Consider the following 7,500-nt stretch of genomic DNA (forward strand, 5'->3'; position numbering starts at 1 on the left):
CGTCTGATCTCGGAAGCTAAGTAGGGTCGGGCCTGGTTAGTACTTGGATGGGAGACCGCCTGGGAATACCAGGTGCTGTAAGCTTTTTGAACTTGTCCAATCTGAATAATATCCCCTACATTTTTTCAGTTATGTCATTCTAGACTACAGAATGTGAATTTTACAAGAAAAAAAAAACTTTTTTAACAGCTAACTGCACGCTAGTGGATGGGAGACGGCCTGGGAATACCAGGTGCTGTAAGCTTTTTGAACCTGTCCATTCTGAATAATATCCCCTACATTTTTTCAGTTATGTCATTCAAGACTACAGAATGTGAATTTTACAAGGAAAAAAAAACGTTTTTTTAACAGCTAACTGCACGCTAGTGGATGGGAAACCGCCTGGGAATACCAGGTGCTGTAAGCTTTTTGAACCTGTCCATTCTGAATAATATCCCCTACATTTTTTCAGTTATGTCATTCGAGACTACAGAATGTGAATTTTACAAGGAAAAAAAATAAAAAAATTTTAACAGCTAACTGCACGCTAGTGGATGGGAGACCGCCTGGGAATACCAGGTGCTGTAAGCTTTTTGAACCTGTCCATTCTGAATAATATCCCCTACATTTTTTCAGTTATGTCATTCAAGACTACAGAATGTGAATTTTACAAGGAAAAAAACAAAACTTTTTTTTAGCAGCTAACTGCACGCTAGTCATACAGGCTGCAACCAATGATCTGTGTCCCTTACGTGGACAAAAAAGGAGTAGAAAACCAAATAAAAGAATTGCAAAAATGCTTTTTTCCTTCCTGCCAAAAATGGGGTTGAGCGTAGCCTATAAAGGAATCAACTGCGGCGTTCTCAGCGGCTTACGGCCATACTACCCTGAGAACGTCCGATCTCGTCTGATCTCGGAAGCTAAGCAGGGTCCGGCCTGGTTATTACTTGGATGGGAGACCGCCTGGGAATACCACGTGCTGTAAGCTTTTTGAACTTGTCCATTCTGAATAATATCCCCTACATTTTTTCAGTTATGTCATTCTAGACTACAGAATGTGAATTTTACAAGGAAAAAAAAAACTTTTAACAGCTAACTGCATGCTAGTGGATGGGAGACCGCCTGGGAAAACCAGGTGCTGTAAGCTTTTTGAACCTGTCCATTCTGAATAATATCCCCTACATTTTTTCAGTTATGTCATTCGAGACTACAGAATGTGAATTTTACAAGGAAAAAAAAAACTTTTTTTTTTTTTTTTTAGCAGCTAACTGCACGCTGGTCATACAGGCTGCAACCAATGATCTGTGTCCCTTACATGGACAAAAAAGGAGTTGAAAACCAAATAAAAGAATTGCAAAAATGCTTTTTTCCTTCCTGCCAAAATGGGGTTGAGCGTAGCCTATAAAGGAATCAACTGCGGTGTTTTCAGCGGCTTACGGCCATACTACCCTGAGAACGCCCGATCTCGTCTGATCTCAGAAGCTAAGCAGGGTCGGGCCTGGTTAGTACTTGGATGGGAGACCGCCTGGGAATACCAGGTGCTGTAAGCTTTTTGAACTTGTCCAATCTGAATAATATCCCCTACATTTTTTCAGTTATGTCATTCTAGACTACAGAATGTGAATTTTACAAGGAAAAAAAAAACTTTTTTAGCAGCTAACTGCACGCTAGTCATACAGGCTGCAACCAATGAGCTGTGTCCCTTACATGGACAAAAAAGGAGTTGAAAACCAAATAAAAGAATTGCAAAAATGCTTTTTTCCTTCCTGCCAAAAATGGGGTTGAGCGTAGCCTATAAAGGAATCAACTGCGGTGTTCTCAGCGGCTTACGGCCATACTACCCTGAGAACGCCCGATCTCGTCTGATCTCGGAAGCTAAGCAGGGTCGGGCCTGGTTAGTACTTGGATGGGAGACCGCCTGGGAATACCAGGTGCTGTAAGCTTTTTGAACTTGTCCAATCTGAATAATATCCCCTACATTTTTTCAGTTATGTCATTCTAGACTACAGAATGTGAATTTTACAAGAAAAAAAACACTTTTTTAACAGCTAACTGCACGCTAGTGGATGGGAGACCGCCTGGGAAAACCAGGTGCTGTAAGCTTTTTGAACCTGTCCATTCTGAATAATATCCCCTACATTTTTTCAGTTATGTCATTCAAGACTACAGAATGTGAATTTTACAAGGAAAAAAAAACAACTTTTTTTAACAGCTAACTGCACGCTAGTGGATGGGAGACCGCCTGGGAATACCAGGTGCTGTAAGCTTTTTTAACCTGTCCATTCTGAATAATATCCCCTACATTTTTTCAGTTATGTCATTCTAGACTACAGAATGTGAATTTTACAAGGAAAAAAAAACTTTTTTTAGCAGCTAACTGCACGCTAGTCATACAGGCTGCAACCAATGAGCTGTGTCCCTTACATGGACAAAAAAGGAGTTGAAAACCAAATAGAAGAATTGCAAAAATGCTTTTTTCCTTCCTGACAAAAATGGGGATGAGCGTAGCCTATAAAGGAATCACCTGCGGTGTTTTCAGCGGCTTACGGCCATACTACCCTGAGAACGCCCGATCTCGTCTGATCTCGGAAGCTAAGCAGGGTCGGGCCTGGTTAGTACTTGGATGGGAGACCCCCTGGGAATACCAGGTGCTGTAAGCTTTTTGAACCTGTCCATTCTGAATAATATCCCCTACATTTTTTCAGTTATGTCATTCGAGACTACAGAATGTGAATTTTACAAGGAAAAAAAAAACTTTTTTAGCAGCTAACTGCACGCTAGTCATACAGGCTGCAACCAATGAGCTGTGTCCCTTACATGGACAAAAAAGGAGTTGAAAACCAAATAAAAGAATTGCAAAAATGCTTTTTTCCTTCCTGACAAAATGGGGTTGAGCGTAGCCTATAAAGGAATCACCTGCGGTGTTTTCAGCGGGTTACGGCCATACTACCCTGAGAAAGCCCGATCTCGTCTGATCTCGGAAGCTAAGCAGGGTCGGGCCTGGTTAGTACTTGGATGGGAGACCGCCTGGGAATACCAGGTGCTGTAAGCTTTTTGAACTTGTCCAATCTGAATAATATCCCCTACATTTTTTCAGTTATGTCATTCTAGACTACAGAATGTGAATTTTACAAGGAAAAAAAAAACTTTTTTAACAGCTAACTGCATGCTAGTGGATGGGAGACCGCCTGGGCAAACCAGGTGCTGTAAGCTTTTTGATCCTGTCCATTCTGAATAATATCCCCTACATTTTTTCAGTTATGTCATTCAAGACTACAGAATGTGAATTTTACAAGGAAAAAAAAAACTTTTTTTAACAGCTAACTGCACGCTAGTGGATGGGAGACCGCCTGGGAATACCAGGTGCTGTAAGCTTTTTGAACCTGTCCATTCTGAATAATATCCCCTACATTTTTTCAGTTATGTCATTCAAGACTACAGAATGTGAATTTTACAAGGAAAAAAAAAACTTTTTTTTTTTAACAGCTAACTGCACGCTAGTGGATGGGAAACCGCCTGGGAATACCAGTTGCTGTAAGCTTTTTGAACCTGTCCATTCTGAATAATATCCCCTACATTTTTTCAGTTATGTCATTCGAGACTACAGAATGTGAATTTTACAAGGAAAAAAAAAACTTTTTTTTTTTTTTTTAGCAGCTAACTGCACGCTAGTCATACAGGCTGCAACCAATGATCTGTGTCCCTTACATGGACAAAAAAGGAGTTGAAAACCAAATAAAAGAATTGCAAAAATGCTTTTTTCCTTCCTGCCAAAATGGGGTTGAGCGTAGCCTATAAAGGAATCAACTGCGGTGTTTTCAGCGGCTTACGGCCATACTACCCTGAGAACGCCCGATCTCGTCTGATCTCGGAAGCTAAGCAGGGTCGGGCCTGGTTAGTACTTGGATGGGAGACCGCCTGGGAATACCAGGTGCTGTAAGCTTTTTGAACTTGTCCAATCTGAATAATATCCCCTACATTTTTTCAGTTATGTCATTCTAGACTACAGAATGTGAATTTTACAAGGAAAAAAAAAACTTTTTTAGCAGCTAACTGCACGCTAGTCATACAGGCTGCAACCAATGAGCTGTGTCCCTTACATGGACAAAAAAGGAGTTGAAAATCAAATAAAAGAATTGCAAAAATGCTTTTTTCCTTCCTGCCAAAAATGGGGTTGAGCGTAGCCTATAAAGGAATCAACTGCGGTGTTTTCAGCGGCTTACGGCCATACTACCCTGAGAACGCCCGATCTCGTCTGATCTCGGAAGCTAAGCAGGGTTGGGCCTGGTTAGTACTAGGATGGTAGACCGCCTGGGAATACCAGGTGCTGTAAGCTTTTTGAACTTGTCCATTCTGAATAATATCCCCTACATTTTTTCAGTTATGTCATTCTAGACTACAGAATGTGAATTTTACAAGAAAAAAAAAACTTTTTTAACAGCTAACTGCACGCTAGTGGATGGGAGACCGCCTGGGAATACCAGGTGCTGTAAGCTTTTTGAATTTGTCCATTCTGAATAATATCCCCTACATTTTTTCAGTTATGTCATTCAAGACTACAGAATGTGAATTTTACAAGGAAAAAAAATAAAAAAAATTTAACAGCTAACTGCACGCTAGTGGATGGGAGACCGCCTGGGAATACCAGGTGCTGTAAGCTTTTTGAACCTGTCCATTCTGAATAATATCCCCTACATTTTTTCAGTTATGTCATTCAAGACTACAGAATGTGAATTTTACAAGGAAAAAAAAAAAACTTTTTTTAGCAGCTAACTGCACGCTAGTCATACAGGCTGCAACCAATGATCTGTGTCCCTTACGTGGACAAAAAAGGAGTAGAAAACCAAATAAAAGAATTGCAAAAATGCTTTTTTCCTTCCTGCCAAAAATGGGGTTGAGCGTAGCCTATAAAGGAATCAACTGCGGTGTTCTCAGCGGCTTACGGCCATACTACCCTGAGAACGCCCGATCTCGTCTGATCTCGGAAGCTAAGCAGGGTCGGGCCTGGTTAGTACTTGGATGGGAGACCGCCTGGGAATACCACGTGCTGTAAGCTTTTTGAACTTGTCCATTCTGAATAATATCCCCTACATTTTTTCAGTTATGTCATTCTAGACTACAGAATGTGAATTTTACAAGGAAAAAAAAAACTTTTAACAGCTAACTGCATGCTAGTGGATGGGAGACCGCCTGGGAAAACCAGGTGCTGTAAGCTTTTTGAACCTGTCCATTCTGAATAATATCCCCTACATTTTTTCAGTTATGTCATTCGAGACTACAGAATGTGAATTTTACAAGGAAAAAAAAAACTTTTTTTTTTTTTTAGCAGCTAACTGCACGCTAGTCATACAGGCTGCAACCAATGATCTGTGTCCCTTACATGGACAAAAAAGGAGTTGAAAACCAAATAAAAGAATTGCAAAAATGCTTTTTTCCTTCCTGCCAAAATGGGGTTGAGCGTAGCCTATAAAGGAATCAACTGCGGTGTTTTCAGCGGCTTACGGCCATACTACCCTGAGAACGCCCGATCTCGTCTGATCTCGGAAGCTAAGCAGGGTCGGGCCTGGTTAGTACTTGGATGGGAGACCGCCTGGGAATACCAGGTGCTGTAAGCTTTTTGAACTTGTCCAATCTGAATAATATCCCCTACATTTTTTCAGTTATGTCATTCTAGACTACAGAATGTGAATTTTACAAGGAAAAAAATTTTTTTTTAACAGCTAACTGCACGCTAGTGGATGGGAGACCGCCTGGGAATACCAGGTGCTGTAAGCTTTTTGAACCTGTCCATTCTGAATAATATCCCCTACATTTTTTCAGTTATGTCATTCTAGACTACAGAATGTGAATTTTACAAGGAAAAAAAAAACTTTTTTAGCAGCTAACTGCACGCTAGTCATACAGGCTGCAACCAATGAGCTGTGTCCCTTACATGGACAAAAAAGGAGTTGAAAACCAAATAAAAGAATTGCAAAAATGCTTTTTTCCTTCCTGACAAAATGGGGTTGAGCGTAGCCTATAAAGGAATCACCTGCGGTGTTTTCAGCGGGTTACGGCCATACTACCCTGAGAAAGCCCGATCTCGTCTGATCTCGGAAGCTAAGTAGGGTCGGGCCTGGTTAGTACTTGGATGGGAGACCGCCTGGGAATACCAGGTGCTGTAAGCTTTTTGAACTTGTCCAATCTGAATAATATCCCCTACATTTTTTCAGTTATGTCATTCTAGACTACAGAATGTGAATTTTACAAGAAAAAAAAAACTTTTTTAACAGCTAACTGCACGCTAGTGGATGGGAGACGGCCTGGGAATACCAGGTGCTGTAAGCTTTTTGAACCTGTCCATTCTGAATAATATCCCCTACATTTTTTCAGTTATGTCATTCGAGACTACAGAATGTGAATTTTACAAGGAAAAAAAATAAAAAATTTGTAACAGCTAACTGCACGCTAGTGGATGGGAGACCGCCTGGGAATACCAGGTGCTGTAAGCTTTTTGAACCTGTCCATTCTGAATAATATCCCCTACATTTTTTCAGTTATGTCATTCAAGACTACAGAATGTGAATTTTACAAGGAAAAAAACAAAACTTTTTTTTAGCAGCTAACTGCACGCTAGTCATACAGGCTGCAACCAATGATCTGTGTCCCTTACGTGGACAAAAAAGGAGTAGAAAACCAAATAAAAGAATTGCAAAAATGCTTTTTTCCTTCCTGCCAAAAATGGGGTTGAGCGTAGCCTATAAAGGAATCAACTGCGGTGTTCTCAGCGGCTTACGGCCATACTACCCTGAGAACGTCCGATCTCGTCTGATCTCGGAAGCTAAGCAGGGTCCGGCCTGGTTAGTACTTGGATGGGAGACCGCCTGGGAATACCACGTGCTGTAAGCTTTTTGAACTTGTCCATTCTGAATAATATCCCCTACATTTTTTCAGTTATGTCATTCGAGACTACAGAATGTGAATTTTACAAGGAAAAAAATAACTTTTTTTTTTTTTTAGCAGCTAACTGCACGCTAGTCATACAGGCTGCAACCAATGATCTGTGTCCCTTACATGGACAAAAAAGGAGTTGAAAACCAAATAAAAGAATTGCAAAAATGCTTTTTTCCTTCCTGCCAAAATGGGGTTGAGCGTAGCCTATAAAGGAATCAACTGCGGTGTTTTCATCGGCTTACGGCCATACTACCCTGAGAACGCCCGATCTCGTCTGATCTCGGAAGCTAAGCAGGGTCGGGCCTGGTTAGTACTTGGATGGGAGACCGCCTGGGAATACCAGGTGCTGTAAGCTTTTTGAACCTGTCCATTCTGAATAATATCCCCTACATTTTTTCAGTTATGTCATTCTAGACTACAGAATGTGAATTTTACAAGGAAAATTTTTTTTTTTTTAACAGCTAACTGCACGCTAGTGGATGGGAGACCGCCTGGGAATACCAGGTGCTGTAAGCTTTTTGAACCTGTCCATTCTGAATAATATCCCCTACATTTTTTCAGTTATGTCATTCTAGACTACAGAATGTG

General features: G+C 40.9%; 1 protein-coding gene, 12 non-coding genes and 1 pseudogene across 13 annotated transcripts in view; all 14 read left to right on the forward strand.

Annotated features, from left to right (window-relative positions):
* LOC144018283 (5S ribosomal RNA) overlaps positions 1-84 on the forward strand; it is a 119-nt gene extending 35 nt beyond the window's left edge. The window contains exon 1 of the ribosomal RNA XR_013283422.1: positions 1-84. This exon is cut by the window's left edge and continues 35 nt beyond it. This is a non-coding gene — a ribosomal RNA (5S ribosomal RNA).
* The window catches only part of LOC144017105 (polycystin-1-like protein 2), an 84,159-nt gene that overhangs the window by 49,053 nt on the left and 27,606 nt on the right, over positions 1-7,500 (forward strand). The gene's annotated exons all lie outside the window — the stretch shown is intronic.
* LOC144018291 (5S ribosomal RNA) lies at positions 849-967 on the forward strand (annotated as a pseudogene).
* Positions 1,411-1,529, forward strand: LOC144018268 (5S ribosomal RNA). Its single transcript, XR_013283407.1, has one exon. It is a non-coding gene; the product is annotated as a 5S ribosomal RNA (ribosomal RNA).
* On the forward strand, positions 1,804-1,922 carry LOC144018274 (5S ribosomal RNA). The gene has a single exon (XR_013283413.1). It is a non-coding gene; the product is annotated as a 5S ribosomal RNA (ribosomal RNA).
* LOC144018256 (5S ribosomal RNA) lies at positions 2,521-2,639 on the forward strand. The gene has a single exon (XR_013283395.1). It is a non-coding gene; the product is annotated as a 5S ribosomal RNA (ribosomal RNA).
* LOC144018282 (5S ribosomal RNA) lies at positions 2,913-3,031 on the forward strand. Its single transcript, XR_013283421.1, has one exon. It is a non-coding gene; the product is annotated as a 5S ribosomal RNA (ribosomal RNA).
* On the forward strand, positions 3,804-3,922 carry LOC144018286 (5S ribosomal RNA). The gene has a single exon (XR_013283425.1). It is a non-coding gene; the product is annotated as a 5S ribosomal RNA (ribosomal RNA).
* LOC144018258 (5S ribosomal RNA) lies at positions 4,197-4,315 on the forward strand. Its single transcript, XR_013283397.1, has one exon. It is a non-coding gene; the product is annotated as a 5S ribosomal RNA (ribosomal RNA).
* On the forward strand, positions 4,917-5,035 carry LOC144018273 (5S ribosomal RNA). The gene has a single exon (XR_013283412.1). It is a non-coding gene; the product is annotated as a 5S ribosomal RNA (ribosomal RNA).
* LOC144018229 (5S ribosomal RNA) lies at positions 5,476-5,594 on the forward strand. The gene has a single exon (XR_013283369.1). It is a non-coding gene; the product is annotated as a 5S ribosomal RNA (ribosomal RNA).
* Positions 6,028-6,146, forward strand: LOC144018284 (5S ribosomal RNA). The gene has a single exon (XR_013283423.1). It is a non-coding gene; the product is annotated as a 5S ribosomal RNA (ribosomal RNA).
* Positions 6,749-6,867, forward strand: LOC144018289 (5S ribosomal RNA). The gene has a single exon (XR_013283428.1). It is a non-coding gene; the product is annotated as a 5S ribosomal RNA (ribosomal RNA).
* Positions 7,149-7,267, forward strand: LOC144018239 (5S ribosomal RNA). The gene has a single exon (XR_013283379.1). It is a non-coding gene; the product is annotated as a 5S ribosomal RNA (ribosomal RNA).

This window comes from Festucalex cinctus, chromosome 4, assembly GCF_051991245.1.
Source record: "Festucalex cinctus isolate MCC-2025b chromosome 4, RoL_Fcin_1.0, whole genome shotgun sequence".
Taxonomy (NCBI): domain Eukaryota; kingdom Metazoa; phylum Chordata; class Actinopteri; order Syngnathiformes; family Syngnathidae; genus Festucalex; species Festucalex cinctus.